Here is a 20,700-nt window from a genome sequence, read left to right as displayed (position 1 = left end):
ATTGAGCATGGAATGTTTGTTAAACATTATGAGCATTTTCATACTGAAACTAATTTTATTGCTTCATTTAAACCTATTCTTGATTCCAGTGGTACCATAATTTATAGGGTAGATTATCTCACAAATAATCCAACTTCGATTGCATTAAAATTTAGTAATAACTGTCACTGATGAAAAGGGTAACTGACTTCAAAGGCTCTTATGTAACAGTTGTTGTTCAAATGAATTAATAAATTTCATCCTCAATAAAGCATGAACCAAAGTGAAAGTTATCAATTTTACTCATTTCCTGTTAAAGGGAAGATGAAGAATTATTTAAAGCCTTCAAACAAGGAAACAGAAATAAATATTAATATTGCTGATAGTTTGATGCATCCAAATGTTTTTCCAGCTTTACATGACTTTTGATGTTATTCACACTGATGGATCCAATTTTTCTGCATATGATGGCAAGTGAAGCAATATCAAAGGAGGGTAGTGAAATACATTCAAGAAAAAATTGGCGAAAGCTGCAGTTGCCTACAGATTCAGCTGAATCAGACAAAGAAGACAGTACACAGTTGTCAGAATTTGATTTATGAAGGACCAATAATAAATTTGAAGGATCCCCTTGGTCCAAACATATTTCCAAAAGATACACAGAGCATCGAGGATAATGCATAATTATACATTGGAAATGATATATCTGAATATATTAGCAACAAAAACAAAAACTACTCCAGTCAGAATTGGAATAGAAGGAAACTGGATTTAAAAAATGCCAAATTTGTCGCTGATATGGGACCCGAACTTAGAAAATGGTTTCGGCTTGCTATCCTTATGGGAATTGCAAGAAAAGAAGGATCAATGATTATTGGTCAACGAATCTGTTGATAGACCACCGATATTTCGCAGAAACTATATCCCACAAATTATTCAGACAAATATGACCATTTTTACATTTTTCTGACAGCAACAATAAACTCGATAATGCCAACCGGCTTGTCAAAGTGCATTATTTTTCGAAAAAGATTAAACAAACGTTTAATTTGAATCAAAACATCTCAGTTGATTAACTAATGATACCGTCATGTGGGAAGTTAAATTTTAATGTTTACAATCCGTCGAAAATTCCGAAATACGGCATACTCATTAGGATGCTGTGTGATTCGAATACAGGACACATTTCCTGATTCAAGATATATTCCGGCGCTCGACAGCCTTTAGGAAAAACAACGATGGAACTATTGACACCTTCTGATGGAAAGTGGCATCACCTCTGCATGGATAGTTTTAATAAGAGTGTAGAACTTGCAGATAAGTTACTTGACAAGAAAATTCGAGTTTGTAGAACGATATGGCAAAATAGAGGATTTCCGGAAAATTAAAATTCGCAAAAGTCAATGTGTCTCAAGTTTTTCGTCAATGGAAACGTGACAAGCGGCCGGCGACAAGCCAAGTAATCCCACTTAGCGCTGCCGGAGTCAAGCCAATGAATTTGTACGAGACGTATGGGCGGCAAAATGTTAATACTATTGACTGGCAAGCAAAGACGACGACCTGAGCAATGACAAGGGTCGAAAGTCTGTTTTAGCTCATTTCCCCATATGACAGATATTAGCCTCTAAAGCTTCTAATATTGTCGTTGTACTTGTCATGGCATTTCATCATAAGCCTTTAACATTACTTACGGTCCTGCTTCTGACTAACTGTCAGCGTACTCTGACGTTTCAAATGCGAACAATTTACACATGTACAGATATTTCTCTCGTCGCTTATACAATTTTGTCATAGAGTTTTAGGTTTTGTACTTCTGTAGCTACGATACTGTCACCATTCACCGATTCCTCCCTCCTTAGTGATCAATGACGTCTTTCTGCAGTTACACCTTTGGCGCGCCAGTTCGACGTACTGACGTTACTTATAAAGAGGTTCAGGGCTGTCGTCTCCACGGTAACGTGTGGTATCTTTATGCTTATCTCCCAAACCTCAGTTTGAACTTCCACTCAATGCCCCTAGATAACACTTTAGCGTTCTTACAACTAATTTTCTGGATTTATGGTAATGTCTGTAATTGTCTTTTGCAAAAATAACGTAATTATTAGTACAACCAACTTACATTTACGTAATCTTTCATATCATGTTTACGTATATTCGATTGATATTTTAAGTTCTCAAGCATGTGAAAGCCTATTGGCTCCCAACGACATCATGCACAAGGTGAGGGGTGGAGCTTCCTCTTTATAACGTATAGCGTTTTGACGCTGTTCAATAGTGGAAGGAGGTGTCTTTTCGGAGGTGTCAGTGCTCCAATCGTCGCCTCTGCTCTTCTTCTATTTGCGTTAGAACATTTCTGTTTTATTATGATTGTGCATCCTTAGTTTATTGTGTAGACGAATTGTTTAATTTTGGTACTTGTTACACTCTAAGTAGCGTTATATTTTGTATTCCAGAAACATGGTGTGTTGAACCAGATATGATCGAAACTGGTTACCACTGACATTTGATTACTAATAAAAATTTGTGATCAAGACTGATTATTATTTCAAACATTTAACCACATAATGGCATTCTGAAATATATTGATCTCCATATGGGGTACAAGCAAATAATATAATTTCATTAACTTGTTACATTTATTGCGTCTGTGTAATGGCGACATTACTCAGTTTCTCACTTGCCACAGCAAGTAATCGTCATTCAATAATTTCAACACATTTGAAGATGTGATGTATATAAAACATGAACCATGCAGATACTGTAGATGCGGCATTTGACGCGAATACACAAGTGGGATGTGAGCAGTCTGTCACATGCAGTTGTGCAGTGAACGTTGCACCACGTCACTAGTCAGACGCCTTTGAATGTCTGATGATAACTGCTTCATGGCGCACGATTCATAGCATATCGGGTACATCAACAATGTTCAGGGTTTATCTTCAGCGTCACAGAGGTATTGTGCTAGTTTGCAGCGAACAGCCGCACAGGACAAATGCATGTGATTGATGAAATGACGTCACGTCGCCTGGTCATAGCCATATGGAGAGGCCAACCGCCTGCTGTCACTGAGATACACGCCGAAGTGTATGCGAGGCGCCACATCCCTATTTCTCGCAGGACTGTATGGAGGCAGAAGCACAGCGTAGGCTTCAACAACGGCGACGAGCAACGACGTAAATGCATTTCGATGACTCTTAGCTATTCGGTATAATTAATTGACGAGAAAGGACCAACAACCATAACGTAAGAAGTAAATCTGCAATAAAAAATAGAAATCAGTAGGTACTGACACGATAACACGAGAAATGTTAAAATGTTGCAATGAAGAAGTAGTAAAACAAATACTGGGGTTGTATACCAAAACATATGAGATAAGTGAACGGTCACAGGAATTTCTCATAATAGTTGCGTTTCCAATACTAAAGGACAGCACAATTAGCTTCATCTTAAAAGCGGCCGTAAAAGATGGGAAAAGGTAAAGGAGAATACTCTGGCTGAAGATGAATACGGTTTTCTACAGAAAACAGGCATTGGAGACGCAAAGGGGTGGTTGCGAGTTTTGGGAGGAGATTTTATAGACGAGGAAAATGCATTTTATAACGTAGTTTGGGATAGCAACTATAGTAAGGAACGGGACTCGAGAGTGGACTAGAAAACCACATCACCTATATTTACGTTGTTGTTGTTGTTGTTGTGGTCTTCCGTACGGAGACTGGTTTGATGCAGCTCTCCATACTATTCTATCCTGTGCAAGATTCTTCATCTCGCAGTACCTACTGCAGCCTACATTCTTCTGAATCTGCTTAGTGTATTCATCTTTTGGTCTCCCTCTACGATTCTTACCCACCACGCTGCCCTCCAGTACCAAACTGGTGATCCCTTGATGCCTCACAATATGTCCTACAAACCGATCCCTTCTTCTAGTCAAGTTGTGCCACAAAAACCCCTTCTCACCAATTCTATTCAATACCTCCTCATTAGTTATGTGATCTACCCATCTAATCTTCAGTATTCTTCTGTAGCACCACATTTGGAAACCTTCTATTCTCTTCTCGTATAAGCGAAGTATCGACCATGTTTCACTTCCATACATGGCTACACTCCATAGAAATACTTTCAGAAACGAATTCCTGACTATTAAGTCTATACTCGATGTAAACAAATTTCTCTTATTCAGAAACGCTTTCCTTGCTATTGCCAGTCTACATTTTATGATCTTTTCTACTTCGACCATCATCAATTAGTTTGCTCCGCAAATAGCAAACACGTTTACTACTTGAAGTGTCTCATTTCCTAATCTAATTACCTCAGCAACACCCGATTTAATTCGACTACATTCCATTATCCTCGTTTTGCTTTTGTTGATGTTCATCTTAAAACCCTCCTTTCAAGACACTGTCCATTCCGTTCAATAGCTCTTCCAAGTTCTTTGCTGTCTCAGACAGAATTACAATGTCATCGACGAACCTCAAAGTTTTTATTTCTTCTCTCTGGATTTTAATACCTACTCCGAAATATTCTTTTGCTTCTTTACTGTTTGCTCAATATACATATTGAACAGCACTGGGGACATGCTACAACCTTGTCTCACTCCGTTCCCAACCACTGCTTCCCTTTCATGTCCCTCGACTCTTATAACTGCCATCTGGTTTCTGTACAAATTGTAAATAGCTTTTCGCGCCCTGTATTTTACCCCAGCCACCTTCAGAATTTGAAAGAGAATATTCCAGTCAACATTGTCAAATGCTGGAAACGTAGGTTTGCCTTTCCTTAATCTTTCTTCTAAGATAAGTTGTAGGGTCAGTATTGCCTCACGTGTTCCATCATTTCTACGGATTACAATCTGATCTTCCCCTATGTCGGCTTCTACCAGTTTTTCCATTCGTCTGCAAACAATTCGCGTTAGTATTTTGCAGCCGTGACTTATTAAACTGATAGTTCGGTAATTTTCACATCTGTCAATACCTGCTTTCTTTGGAATTGGAAATACTATATTCTTCTTGACGTCTGAGGGGATATCGCCTGTCTCATACATCTTGCTCACCAGATGGTAGAGTTTTGTTAGACCTGTCTCTCCCAAGGCTGTCAGTAGTTCCAATGGAATGTTGTCTACTATGGGGGCCTTGTTGCGACTTAGGTCTTTCAGCGCTCTGTAAAACTCTTCACGTATCATATGTCCCATTTCTTCATCTACCTCCTCTTCCATTTCCATAATACTGTCCTCAAGAACATCGCCCCTGTATAGACCCTCTATATACTCCTTCCACCTTTGTGGTTTCCCTTCTTTACTTAGAACTGGGTTTCCATCTGAGCTCTCGATATTAATGCAAGTGGTTCTCTTTGCTCCAAAGGTACATTTAATTTTCCTGTAGGCAGTATCTATCTTACTCTTCATGAGACAAGCCTCTACATGCTTACACTTGTCCTCCACCATCCCTACTTAGCCTTTTTGCACTTCCTGTCGATCTCATTTTTGAGACGTTTGTATTCTTTTTGCCTGATTCACTTACTGCAATTCAATATCTCTTCTGATACCCAAGGATTTATGCTATCCGTCGTCTATTTACCTACTTGAACGTCTGCTGCCTTCACTACTTCGTTCCTCAAAGCTACCCATCCTTCTTCTACTGCGTTTTTTTCCCCCATTCCTGTCAATTGTTCCCTTATGCTCTCCCTGAAACTCTGTACAACTTCTGGTTCTTTCAGTTTATCCAGGTCCCATCTCCTTAAATTACTACCTTTTTGCAGTTTCTTCAGTTTTAATCTATAGTTCATAACCAATAGATTGTGGTCAGAGTTATAATATTTACGTTATATTTAAATTTATGTTATATTTGAACCAGCGTTAGTGAAGCTGAGAGGGTGTGGGCGGGAGTAACAAAGTTATAGAATTAGGAAAAGAAGCAAAACAAGCCAATTTTCTGTCTCCTCCCTAATTTATACTTTGGAAAACTGATAGACCACTTGATACTCCATGACAACGAAGTAGAATGTAGAGGACGTACAATAGGATGTTTGAGGTTTGCTGGAAACGTGGCCTTTCTAGCAACTGTATAAGTAATTACAGGAGGAATGGATACCATTGTAGCTAAGGGAAGATTTGTGGAATGAAAATCAGTGCAAACAAAAGAAATATTATGACACTAGGAGGAAATATGAATGTAAAGATAGGTAAGAAAGAATAGGAGATTATTAATGCATGTGGAAAGCTTTAAATAAAACGAAGGGCAGAACAGGAACAAAAATTTGAGCCGCAAAGGCGAAAGAGGCAATGTACAAGAGAAGGAGAATTTTATACAGCAACAAGGACAAAAGTTAGAGGAAAACACTAATCTAATGTTTTTTTTATGGAGTCTGATACTGTATGGTGCTGAAATGTGAACACTAAGGAAGAAATTCACTGATGAACCAAAATATCATGACACTATCCACAGCGAGGCTGAATACCTCCTGTTGGGGTTGTCGCACGTGAGCAGTAAGGAAATATTCACACAACCCCTACGTGTTGATTTGTTAACCCAACGATATCGTCAGTTATAATTGCTCTGGGACCAGCAGTACTGAGTGTTCACCGTGTCTCAGTAGAAACGTGTCGCCTGTCGAATGGATCACATTTCTTGTTACGGTAGATAGATGGTTGTGTCCTTAAACACCGTCATACGGGCGACTTGTTGCATAAAACAGTACTGTGCCACAGATACAGTCCTGTGAGGGGATAATTATGCTATTGGGTGCATTGAGTAGGGTCCCCATGGAATCCATGGTGGTAAATGAAGGCATCATGACAGCTGTGAACTATGTGAATATTATTGCGGACCACCTGCATCACTTCACGCTTTAAGTCTTGTCCTAAGGCTACGACATCTTCCAGCAGGAAAACTGTCCAAAGTAAGAGCCTTGCTATAATGGTTTACGGGGCATTATAGTGACCTCACATTGACGTCTGGGCCAGAAAATGTGCCTGAGCTGTGTGCACTGAAACGCAAGTCGGGCGCCAGCTGCAGCTCTGTAAACCGCCATCCTTTAATTTGCCGGAACTGCTTGGCGTGAGTGTAAACACCTGGTGTCACAAACGTCCGGAAGCCAGTCAAGGGCCTGTAGAATCCATCCCAAGCGGAATCTCTGTCGTAATGTGTTTGAAAAATGGAAAAGCACCAGATTAATGAGGTTCAACAATGTCTTGGCTCATCTATGTGTAGAGCAGGGTTGGAGGCTATTGAGATGTGGATATATCGGGAAATTCAAAGGATAAGCGTGATGAATAAAGCGAAAAACATAAAGGTGCTCAGAAGAATGAAAGAGCAAAGATTATCACTGGATGTAATAAAAGAAAAGATAAAGAAACTGGACTGGTTTTATATTAAGGAAGAAGGAAGGATGTATAAAGAAATACAATTTTAACAAGGAACACCTTGAGTGCGAGGCCACAAGTTGGACCTTTAGCAAGGATCATTTGAAAATATTGTGTTAATAATTATAATGGGAAAAATATTTACTGCTAGTGACTCACCATGTGCATCTGAATGGCTCAGAAAATGATAGTCCGGAAGGTGTAGATATGAACCTTGTATAGGATTTATGTACTACACTTAACAAAATTGACATTGTCGATATTCAAGAAATGTTTAAAACAGACTATTAACTTGCACCATGAACCCCGAATGAAATGCGGCGTGCCACAGTTATCACGAAGGTTCGCATCATCAAGACCGAAAGCCAAATCCTTGGGAGTTACAAATCGTGCGGGACGATCATCTAGGTATCCACTCTTAAAGAATGCACGTAGAGTCACATTGATGTAACGGTGTGATGGAAACTGACGCAATGTAGAGGCATGCAATCGAATGCAAAACAATCTATCGTGGAGCATGTCGTGAAACTGTCTATCCTTTAAGGCATAGCTGTAGATAGTGTGATAATATGTTTTATAGGTACGGAAAATGACAAACATCTAGAGACTGAACTTTGGACAGTGATTCCGGGTAGTATGAATTGCAGAGTCACACACATTTCAAGAGGGATGCTTTGATCTAAAGGAGTAGGTTTTTTGTAAGCAGACCGCGAATCAAGCAAGAGTTTACTTCATTTGACCAACTATTTGCCAGAAGCAGTGCTCATACCATAATTGTATCTCTTTTACACCCATTTTCCCATTACTGCTTGCTGTGACATAAATATTCCCTACTGCCTTCTCAAGAACAAGCTCGCGAGAAAGAATTGTAAGGGCAGAGGACGTCCAGTTCTTGTAACACAATAAAAAGATTCACAGCCAACTTACCACCCAGATTAACAGTTGCATGATTGAATACGAAAGCATTGAGGCATTGATGATAGTTGATCTTAATATAACTCTCTTGGAACACCTAATTTACAGGGTTGCTTTCCTATGCCTTCCTTCTTCAAATACCAATGTGCCAGAGTTAAGAACAAATTCCTTCCTGAATGGTGGAATAGGTTTGTTTACCTCCACAAATTTTGGGGCCGCTTCCGCAGTTTACTGTGCGTTGTTAGTGTGACTGCTACGGTCGCAGGTTCGAATCCTACCTCGGGCATGGATATGTGTGATGTCCTTAGGTTAGTTAGGTTCAAGTAGTTCTAAGTTCTAGGGGACTAAAGGCCACAGCAGTTGAGTCCCATAGTGCTCAGAGCCATTTGAAGCATTTTTGAACTGTGCACTGTTAAGTTGGCGCTTTGTTTGAAATTTCGTTATCTTATGGCTTCCTATTCTGTAGCACCGTCTTAAATTACGTAACTGTCTAATGCTTCCTTTAAAATCACTGTAATCTAATTCGCGAGCAGTTTGATGCGCACAACGTAGTGGGTTACTATCATGTATATCATGTAGATTGTGTCTATCCTCCTTGAAACGCACCAAGAACAGTTTTCGTAAGAAGTGCGTCTTGTCCGTCTATGAATATTCGTATTTTTTCTTATGAATTTATGCACGTTTTGCGGACTTATTCGGAGCCGGCCGGGGTGTCCGAGCGGTTCTAGGCGCTACAGTCTGGAATCGCGCGAGCGCTACGGTCGCAAGTTCGAATCCTGGCTTTGGCATGGATGTGTGTGATGTCCTTAGGTTGTTTAGGTTTAAGTAGTTCTGAGTTCCAGGAGACTGATGACCTTAGAAGTTCAGCCCCATCGTGCTCATAGCCATTTGAACCGTTTTAAACTTATTCGGAATCCGTTCAAAACTGCTCTTCTTTTATTTACTTTTTATTTATTTTTTTACTATGCTGCGGATGATCTTCCAGGTACATAATGTACGTAATAATGTTCATTACCCGTTCCTTGGATAAGGACTGTCCTTTACGACACTTTCATTGGAGACGGGGTTTTTGGCTCCTTGTCCGAGAAGATTGGTGAACTTCACGGTTCGCGAAGCACGTATCATCATGATTGTATTCCTTGTGTACATTTCCCTCACAGTCGAGCATATACGATACCTGCGTCATCTTGTAAAGAGTCTAATATGTCACCTGCTACTTGTTTATTAGTGTGCAAAATTCCATTGACTTCTTTCTGAAGAAATACCAAATTAGACAACTGTTGTTGTAGATGTAATGCAATGTTTGCTTTATATCAGAGCCATCAGCACTGTAGCACTGTTGTGAGTTACTCATCTACTAAGCAGTTCTACTATGCTCTGTAGCACAGCATTGTGATGCATATTAGACGATATGTGGAACGCCGAATAACGTAAACAAGAATGGCTTTCAGGACATGTCACTCAAGGGGTTTCTCGTTGGAGCGGTATGCGGAAGGGGAGGCAAGGAAGGAACAGATTTATCATCCTCAATGATATAACGGATGGTAATATCAATAGCACCCTTGAGAAGGAAGCAATAGACGGCAGGAAATCGAGATGCAAAGGATCTGCTAATATGGCATTAACTTCATGACGATGATGAATTTAACTAGCAGTATTTTAAGTCAATCCAGATGCCAGATTCGTCCAAGAATCTAAAGAGATTAACTGAGAGGGCTGGTAGCTAAAACTGCCAGTAATGCTGGAAACGTAGCATTCTACGGTTTGCAAATGACTGTAACCATATCGCAATAGAGGAAGACCCGTGATTTTTATATAGTATTGGCTTAAAAAACTGGGGAAACACCGTAATTTCTTACGCGAAGAAGAACGCGCAGGTAACGCCGTTACACGTTAAGTGTGTGTAGTTTTAGTATCGCCATAAAGCGGTGTATCGTGAACACCCAAGTTCCGCGCGGCAGCCTAGTCGTAAAGCTTTGCCCCTTTACGTCGCTGCAGAGCTGGAAGTGGCTATGCGCCTGGTGAGCCTCTCCCTCCACGGCTACACGGATGGGAAGAGCAGGCAGCGGTACCCACTGCTTCAGTTCGCTGTTTATTGTCTCTGTTTACTCAAATGGACTCGCGTTTCCCCAACTCTGCTAGCAGAGCAGTCATTAAATTCTACATAGAGTAACTATTCGGATCCCCGTTTGGGCAAAATAGACTTTAGATACGTGTTGCATAGAGCTAGTAACTTCTGCGTTAGGTTGTTAAGCAATTGCAGTACCCTTACAGAACTGTGTAAAGCGGTTAAACAGTTTCTGGTTGGAAAGTTGCTTAAAAATCTGACTGAGGTGCGAGAATGCTTTCTGTTCCTTGGTAGTATGAGATCATATTTTGGTTTATACTCTAAAGACTTTCCAGATTAGCTTGTACGTGATACTGAAACTGCTCTCGCACATTCACACAATGGTTACGCGACCTGTACGTCAGATCAAATTCATTAATGTCTGGGATGTCGATTCAAGCGATTTTCCTTCTTGCAGCAAACGTAACAACAACATTTATCAAGACAGACAGGAATTTGGTTGGTTGTTTCGGGGAAGGAGACCAGACAGCGAGGTCATCGGTCTCATCGGATTAGGGAAGGACGGGGAAGGAAGTCGGCCGTGCCCTTTTAAAGGAACCATCCCGGCATTTCCCTGGAGCGATTTAGGGAAATCACGGAAAACCTAAATCAGGATGGCCGGACGCGGGATTGAACCGTCGTCCTCCCGAATGCAGACATGAATTTATTTTACAGTTTTTGTAGCAGGCACATTAAATGGACAAAGGAGGATATCAGAAGCATGAACAAAAACCCAAAGATTGGTATCAAACCTTGGGAAAAAAACAGTGGATCCGTTGAAAATAAAAAACATGGTCCAATCGTATGGCCTATACCATAACCACTCACACACAGCAGATGGCTGCACTTTCAGTGCACGGTATGTAAAGCGTGTCCGGTCGGGGGAGACAGAAAACAATGCCCTTCTTGTCATAATGCAGAAACGCATCGATTTATCGACGTCTAAAAAGGCAAGATCATTGGCTTTCGGGCTAAGGATGGATGCATTTTCGAAACGGCTAAACCGCTCGATTGTCGCAGTGGTTAAAGTATACAGTATATGACAAAAAGCCAGTATCGAAAACCGGCGCTGAGGCAACTGTGCAGCAACACGGACCGTAGATGACAGGAGCAAACGACGGCTGTGAATATGTGTGTGGGCGAACAAACTTGTAAGTGTTGTGCAACTGACCGCCCAGATGAATCAAGGTGGCACCAACAGTGTCTCCTCAATCAGCGTTCAGCCTCCGCAACAGGAGTCTGGTTAATGCATCCATCTGACCGCTGTTCGTCGGCGACGAAGGCTGGGATTTCCACGACGGTGTGACAAATCGACGTCCACTGAGTAGCGACAGGTGGACTTTTCAGGTGAGTCACGGTTTATGACTCATCGGGCAAATGGGCGTTGGCGTGTACGGCGTGAAACTTCTGAAAGCAAGCGTTCTGGCTGGAGGAGGGAGCGGTATGATCTGGGGATCTTTTCGTGGCATTCCTTGATTGCTCTCGTCGTTCTGGAAGCAGAATGGATCACTACAAGAATGCCTCTATGGGCATGAAGTTTGTTTTTGCTCATCACGATGGCGCCTACCAGCAGGAGAATGCAACGTGTCACACAACTCGCAGTGTACGTGCATGGTTCGAAGAGCACCAGGGTGTGTCTATCGCACTCCACTGGGCACCAGAGTACCGGGATTTAAGTGGCTCAGTTGAGAATCGGTGGGAGAACTTCGATACGACTGTTTGCTGCATGGATTCTCAACCGGGAATCCTAGCACTGTTTACCGTAGCACTGGAGTCGGAATGGCTCCACATCCCTGTTGTTACCTCTCTTAACATCACTGATTCTTTCGGTTCACGTCTCGCAGTGATCTGCGATGCAAAAGGTGGTTATTCAGGTATTTGACGCGTGTTCTGAGTCAACCACATTAACAGATAATAAATTTCACAGAGGAAGTAATGCTTCAAAACAAACAGCGGTTTACTACACTCTCTGAGAATGGGCCTCTCCTGCTTTACCTCCACAAGGAGACGAAGTTCAATGTCGTTGCTGTTCATTCTCGATTGGAACACGCAATGTGAATGTCAGTTTCAGACTGTAATGCGAGATGCTCCCATACTATCAACTTCGGGACCCTGAACGAATTGTTACTGGCGCCCGAAAGGCGTAAATCTGAGTAAATAACGACGGAAATCTTCTGTTGTCCGCATACCCAAGTGTAGTACACTAACATGCACGTCACTGAGCCCAAGAAACCATTGTCACCTGATTCATAGCATTGTCTTCATAAATCTGTCATTGAACATCTCATCGACCACCACCCGATGCTATAAACCAACACAAACTGGCGTGTTCTCTAGAAACTGCGTTACTGTTAACTGTATCACACCAGTGACAGACTTCTCGCTAGGTTGGCACGACATGTGAGCATATTGCTCGACATAGTGGAAGCGACGAGGATGGTCTTAGTAGTTGGGAAACGCAGTGTTAGCCCACTAACCGTCTCGTATCTCTGTCGTTCTTTTGTTGAAAGACGTGAAAGCTGGGAAAAAGACGAGTTTAGTTAACAAACCGTAGGCATTTCCAATTTCAAACTTTATGTTGTCCCAGAATGTTTACTGGATAATCTGTGGAGACAGTAGAAGAAGTTCACTAGTAGTTCCCACTATGTGACAAAGTCATGTATAAATAACTAGTTATATCTAAGCCTGTAATTACGTACACTTTGAGCTCTGGCAAGCTAGGTTCACATTAATTCATGGATGGGCTATGCTCCAAGTTATGACATCATTCAATATGTAAGAAGTGATTCACATTCATTAAACAGTTTTTCTTAAAAAAGAACAACAGTAAAACTAATCTAATGTTGTTTTAGAAATCAAAATTTCTTCAAACAGTGAGTGAAATGTTCTGAATTCAAAGGAGCACATGTCTATAATACAAAAAACTTTCAGCAAATAGCTGTCTGAACAAGTTCTCCAGAGTAAGGTGCGACAATAGCTGGCAAACAGCGATTAACAGACTAAACTAAGAATTTCAAGTGCACTAAAAATAATACAATGACGAGAACTGAGATACAGTATACTGATACTATCAAGCCACAAGAGTAGTTTAAGTGGATTTCAAGTAACAGTGCTGAACTTCCCTTCCAGTTTGAAATCCTGGTTCTATTATTAATGCAACGATCAGATAACAGTGCACTGCAGACCCAATCAGGCTCCAAGAATAAGTTGAGGGGGCAACACAAAAAATTTCCCAACTCTCTGGCATTGCACAGGGTGTACTACTACATCTAGCCAGATCAGAATGTAAGCCATAATTAAAGAATCAAATTAATCACAAACGTTCGTGAAAGCATCAGTAGCAACTGCGACCGCCGTCAAATTGCCGCCTCTTGCACGGATTGTGACAGTAATAATTTAGGCAACATTTGGCAACAAAAATCGCTATTAAAACAAAGTAATAAAAAATTATAACTACAATTGTCGCACCTGGGAATCAAAACTAACTTACTTTTCAAGAAACTAACAGAGAGGATTCAGTGAACACCGAGGTGGGGAAGCTCAGACAGTTTGTATAAATGATACAGAGACCACACTACAGCGGATCCAAGCCTCCTGGTAAGTCCAAATTCAGTACCTAGGGAAGAATCACAATGCGCAGTGCAGTAGGAACAGAGCCCGCTAAGGCCGACAAACCACGAGCGATATTCGGAAAGTAAAGAACGATTGGTCGCGAAATAGAACCCATGTGAAAATCAAAACTGTTTTGTTTGTAACAATTAGCAACAACTTCCAGCTACTTATCTCGACAGTCGCCAGTGCGAGTTAGACGTTTGTAGTAGGGTTGCACCAACTTCTCGATACTCTCTTTATAGAAGGCCGCCGTCTCCGCCAATTCTCTTTGCTGGCCTACAGCTGGTTGTCTGTGGCAAAATGTTGTCTTCATAGCCAGTGGTTCATGTTAGCAGACAGAGAAAGACAATTATGGGCTGTATTCAGGGTAATAAAACATTTACAATTGAAAACGATGCAGCAGCATCTTCATTGCCCCTGCAGCATGCGACTAAGAATCGTCTTGAAGAAAAAAAACGCACTACAGTTATGTAATGTTGCCTGCATAGCTTTAGGCGACATTTCTCACCAGGCCCTCGTCCTTGGCAGCATATACTATTGCTCTAGGTATCTGTGGGCCCAGAGCTAAAAAGAACGACATAATTTTATCGACGGGCATACTAGAGACACTGCCCAACACACCTGCGCAAAATTTCATCGGACTGTCTCTTTGGTTTCCATTTCGCGACCGATTGTTTCTTACTTTCCGAATAACCCTGGTAGATCTCAAAATATGGTTCGACAGCTGGAAAGAGGTGCTCTCTCAGCTTTCGAAATCGGCTTATCACAATCAAAGTCATTTGCATTGAACGCTTCTCTCAGAGTGAATCGGTCAACACACCGACCGTCGGTGAGTAACAACACTCGTTTCCTCCAGCTTCCTTCCTCCGCGTCCCCGGTGACTGTTCGTTCCATACTCGCCTGTTTCGCATCCCTTTCAAACCGCATGCCTCGGGGAAAGGGCGCCCCCGGGCTACCAGAGGGAAAACGAATAAGACATTTGATCTACAGATTACAAACGATGTGAGCCGACACGGCTCACACCTATGAATCTAACAATTCACATTAGAAAATGCAAAACTTACTACTCCTTTATATCTTCTTGCTACATCACAGTCCTCATTAGTAAACCTAAACTGTGATAAATTAAACGTCGGAGAGTACTCCAGTTTCTCGGTGCATGATTCAGAAACCCTTCTGTACATTCTCCGCAACATTGGGTACTGACAAATATATCCCTCAATGAAACCTACAATTTTCTGTGGAGTACAATTTGTTCTCAAGCTTCGAAAACGACTGGAACTATTTTTCGGAACTAGCTGCAGTCATTGTCCAGCTCTTGAATTACGAAGTGTCTTTAAAATGTATATAATGTTATCACAGATCTAGTAATGAACTGGGGCCAAAGATGTATGGGCTGTTTCCCAGCGAGTGAAACGCACAGCTATGCTGTTCCAGTACCCAAACTACAGTTGCATGTTATTTCCGGCAAAAAATCACAATTGGTATGTAGAAACCTGAGTAGTACAAGAACAAATTGTGAGGTTACGGTAGAAATAATGTGAAGTTAGACGAAGGGCGCTTTACTTTAGTATACACTCCTGGAAATTGAAATAAGAACACAGTGAATTCATTGTCCCAGGAAGGGGAAACTTTATTGACACATTCCTGGGGTCAGATACATCACATGATCACACTGACAGAACCACAGGCACATAGACACAGGCAACAGAGCATTCACAATGTCGGCACTAGTACAGTGTAAATCCACCTTTCGCAGCAATGCAGGCTGCTAAACTCCCATGGAGACGATCGTAGAGATGCTGGATGTAGTCCTGTGGAACGGCTTGCCATGCCATTTCCACCTGCCGCCTCAGTTGGACCAGCGTTCGTGCTGGACGTGCAGACCGCGTGATACGACGCTTCATCCAGTCCCAAACATGCTCAATGGGGGACAGATCCGGAGATCTTGCTGGCCAGGGTAGTTGACTTACACCTTCTAGAGCACGTTGGGTGGCACGGGATACATGCGGACGTGCATTGTCCTGTTGGAACAGCAAGTTCCCTTGCCGGTCTAGGAATGGTAGAACGATGGGTTCGATGACGGTTTGGATGTACCGTGCACTATTCAGTGTCCCCTCTACGATCACCAGAGGTGTACGGCCAGTGTAGGAGATCGGTCCCCACACCATGTTGCCGGGTGTTGGCCCTGTGTGCCTCGGTGGTATGCAGTCCTGATGTGGCGCTCACCTGCACGGCGCCAAACAAGCAGACGACATCATTGGCACCAAGGCAGAAGCGACTCTCATCGCTGAAGACGACACGTCTCCATTCGTCCCTCCATTCACGCATGTCGCGACACCACTGGAGGCGGGCTGCACGATGTTGGGGCGTGAGCGGAAGACGGCCTAACGGTGTGCGGGACCGTAGCCCAGCTTCATGGAGACGGTTGCGAATGGTCCTCGCCGATACCCCAGGGGCAACAGTGTCCCTAATTTGCTGGGAAGTGGCGGTGCGGTCCCCTACGGCACTGCGTAGGATCCTACGGTTTTGGCGTACATCCGAGCGTCGCTGCGGTCCGGTCATAGGTCGACGGGCACGTGCACCTTCCGCCGACCACTGGCGACAACATCGATGTACTGTGGAGACCTCACGCCCCACGTGTTGAGCAATTCGGCGGTACGTCCACCCGGCCTCCCACATGCCCACTATACGCCCTCGCTCAAAGTCCGTCAACTGCACATATGGTTCACGTCCACGCTGTCGCGGCATGCTACCAGTGTTAAAGACTGCGATGGAGCTCCGTATGCCACGGCAAACTGGCTGACACTGACGGCGGCGGTGCACAAATGCTGCGCAGCTAGCGCCATTCGACGGCCAACACCGCGGTTCCTGGTGTGTCCGCTGTGCCGTGCGTGTGATCATTGCTTGTACAGCCCTCTCGCAGTGTTCGGAGCAAGTATGGTGGGTCTGACACACCGGTGTCAGTTGTCAATGTGTTCTTTTTTCCATTGCCAGGAGTGTATATCAGAGAATTACAGTGTCATACGAGGAGGAAAATGTAAATCATTATTATAGATCTTAAGACAGGCTGAGTAATGGAAACAACATACTCTGCTGCAAAAAAATCATGTGTTGTTGTTGTGGTCTTCAGTCCTGAGAATGGTTTGATGCAGCTCTCCATGCTACCCTATCCTGTGGAAGCTTCTTCATCTCCCAGTACTTACTGCAACCTGCATCCTTCTGAATCTGCTTAGTGTATTCACCTGTTGATCTCCCTGTACGATATTTACCCTCCACGCTGCCCTCCAATGCTGAATTTGTGATCCCTTGATGGCTCAGAAGATGTCCTAATACCCGCTCCCTTCTTTTTGTCAAGCTGTGATAAAAAATCCTCTTCTCCCCAATTCTATTCGATACTTCATCATTAGTTATGTGATCTACCCATCTAATCTTCAGCATTCTTCTGTAGCACCAAAAAATCATAACGGCAAAAAAATTAATGTCGAGTAATGCAATTTTGGGAACAAATTTGTCTGGGTAACATATTAACGTGATTAACATTGCAAGATCGCAAGTTATTGTAGGCGATACATAATCCAATGGATATGTGAAATGGTGGCATTTTAATAACCGGTATAACCACCAGAATTTGAATAGAAGCATTCAAACGTGCTTATATTGCTTCTACAGGGGCTGGGTGTCAGTTTGTGGGGTGGAGTTCCGTGTTGTTACACTTGGTCGGTCAATACAGGGATCATAATACTGGTTATGGCTGACGATTGTGATCGCAGTGACATCTTCATATTAAAAATGTCGTACGAAATGGCGAAGGTATCCATCGATTGTTATTCGTTGACCTTTGAGTACTCGGGCTACCATTTCTCTTTATATCCACGCCTCGTCACAGGTTGACATTCTATCGTATCGTTCCTCGTCGCACGGATATTGTTACGCATAGTAGAAGCGTCTGTACAATCTAAGCAATGTCATGTGATGGCGAATATTTGTCATACACAACCACAAACTCCGCACAGATTGGTGCACCACTTTACCCCGTCAAAAGCGGAAAACGAATTACCGCATGAAACTACACTTCAGCAATGTACCGCGTTATTTTGTTTTGGTGTCTCTTTCGGTGTACAATGGTACTCAGAAACGGCGATTTTAATCTATAGCAAGACTGCATACATGTACCGCCAGAATATAAATTAATTACGTAGCTTCATTATCCCGAGGTGATACGCAAAGTCTTGTGCCCACCCCTCGTAACTGGGTCTTTACTAGTTTGCGGCTAGGAGGAAGAGATGAGCAACAGGGAGGGACAAGGCGTAGGGGAAGCGCTTGGAGTTTAATGCTGAGAGAAAATGCTTCAAAAATATTTTAAGCTTTGACGAACAGCCAACACTTGCTCATCTCTCCCCGGTAGGGCAATTGGTTTCCTTTCCGGGTTTTTTCCTCTCAAAGATTGTGGTCGCCCTATTTTAAAATTTAATAACTGTGATTTGCGTTTTGATTTTGAGACATAGCGGGCTGGGTTGTGCAACAAAAACTATTGGATTAAAGAGGGAAGGCCTACTCTACCTTGTGGTAGCCACCTTTAGCAGCATTACCTATGTGTTAAGGTGCCACAGTCACTTTGCAGACCGGCCAGAAGTAGATTCTGTTTAATGCTCCGAAGGTTTCAGCATTTGCTACATTTCTGTTTGAAGTATTCCAGCATCTCTTTTCTAAAGATGATTTAAGTGCCTGAAATTTGTCTAGGCTATATGGTTAGACCAGAATAATTCGTAGAGTGATGGTTAAGCTACCTTATGGAAGTTATTTCCAAAAGGCTGCTTTTCCATTGGTTTCGGTATCTTTAATACTTTCTAGTTTAATGCTACATCTACATGACTACTCTGCAATTCACATTTAAGTGCTTGGCAGAGGGTTCATCGAACCACAATCATACTATCTCTCTACTATTCCACTCCCGAACAGCGAGCGGGAAAAACGAACACCTAAACCTTTCTGTTCGAGCTCTGATTTCTCTTATTTTATTTTGATGATCATTCCTACCTATGTAGGTTGGGCTCAACAAAATATTTTCGCATTCGGAAGAGAAAGTTGGTGACTGAAATTTCGTAAAAAGGTCTCGCCGCGACGAAAAACGTCTATGCTGTAATGACTTCCATCCCAACTCGTGTATCATATCTGCCACACTCTCTCCCCTATAACGTGATAATACAAAACGAGCTGCCCTTTTTTGCACCCTTTTGATGTCCTCCGTCAATCCCACCTGGTAAGCATCCCACACCGCGCAGCAATATTCTAACAGCGGACGAACGAGTGTAGTGTAAGCAGTCTCTTTAGTGGACTTGTTGCATCTTCTAAGTGTCCTGCCAATGAAACGCAACCTTTGGCTCGCCTTCCCGACAATATTATCTATGTGGTCATTCCAACTGAAGTTGTTCGTAATTTTAACACCCAGGTACTTAGTTGAATTGACAGCCTTGAAAATTGTACTATTTATCGAGTAATCGAATTCCAACGGTTTTTTTTGGAGCTCGTGTGGATCATCTCACACTTTTCGTTATTTAGCGTCAACTGCCACCTGACACACCATACAGCAATCTTTTCTAAATCGCTTTGCAACTGATACTGGTCTTCGGATGACCTTACTAGACGGTAAATTACAGCATCATCTGCGAACAACCTAAGAGAACTGCTCAGATTGTCACCCAGGTCATTTATATAGATCAGGAACAGCAGAGGTCCCAGGACGCTTCCCTGGGGAACACCTGATATCACTTCAGTTTTACTCGATGATTTGCCGTCTATTACTACGAACTGCGGCCTTCCTGACAGGAAATCACGAATCCAGTCGCACAACTGAGACGATACCCCATAGGTCCGCAGCTTGATTAGAAGTCGCTTGTGAGGAACGGTGTCAGAAGCTTTCCGGAAATCTAGAAATACGGAATCAACTTGAGATCCCCTGTCGATAGCGGCCATTACTTCGTGTGAATAAAGAGCTAGCTGCGTTGCTCAAGAGCGATGTTTTCTGAAGCAACATTTAATATTGCTACTTCCTCATTTGTAGTTACCTTGAGTACGCTATGTAAAGGGGAGGGGGCAGGCAAAGGTTCATTGTTGATTCCTCGCATAATCTAGCAGAGCTTCAGTATGTGTGTTGTAGTTACATGATCAATTTGCTTGTGTCGTTGCAGCCAGGGACTGGTGCCCAAGGTCTACCTCTGAGTCTGCTGTGGTGCTACAGGGTCTGCGCCACGATCCGATGTCGGTCTGACCAACTGCAGATATTCAAGTATGATATACTTACTAACAGTAAAATCTTGTCGCACGGTTAAAGATTAAAATGAGGTTCGAGTGAACTTGTATTCCATAATGTCTGTTTCTTCTAAAGAAAAGAGACGTTTACGCTTGGACCTTGAACATCGTTTGCTTTATTCTAATCTACATATCTAATCGGAGGGGAGGGGAAGGAGGGTTGCGTCATTCGCTGTAACATTGAAATTGCTTGGAAACTGTCAGTGTTTGCTGGCTGCGGCGACCGAGCTCTTCTAGGCTTTTCAGTCCGGAACCGCGAGACTGCTACGGTCGTAAGTTCGAATCCTTCCTCGCGCATGAATGTGTGTGATGTGTTTAGGTTAGTTAGGTTTAAGTAATTCTAATTTCTAGGGGATTGATGACCTCAGATATTAAGTCCCATAGTGCTCAGAGCCATTTGAACCATTTTCAACTGTCTGTGTTT

This window comes from Schistocerca gregaria, chromosome 3, assembly GCF_023897955.1.
Source record: "Schistocerca gregaria isolate iqSchGreg1 chromosome 3, iqSchGreg1.2, whole genome shotgun sequence".
Classification (NCBI taxonomy): Eukaryota; Metazoa; Arthropoda; class Insecta; order Orthoptera; family Acrididae; genus Schistocerca; species Schistocerca gregaria.
This window is presented reverse-complemented; position numbering follows the sequence as displayed.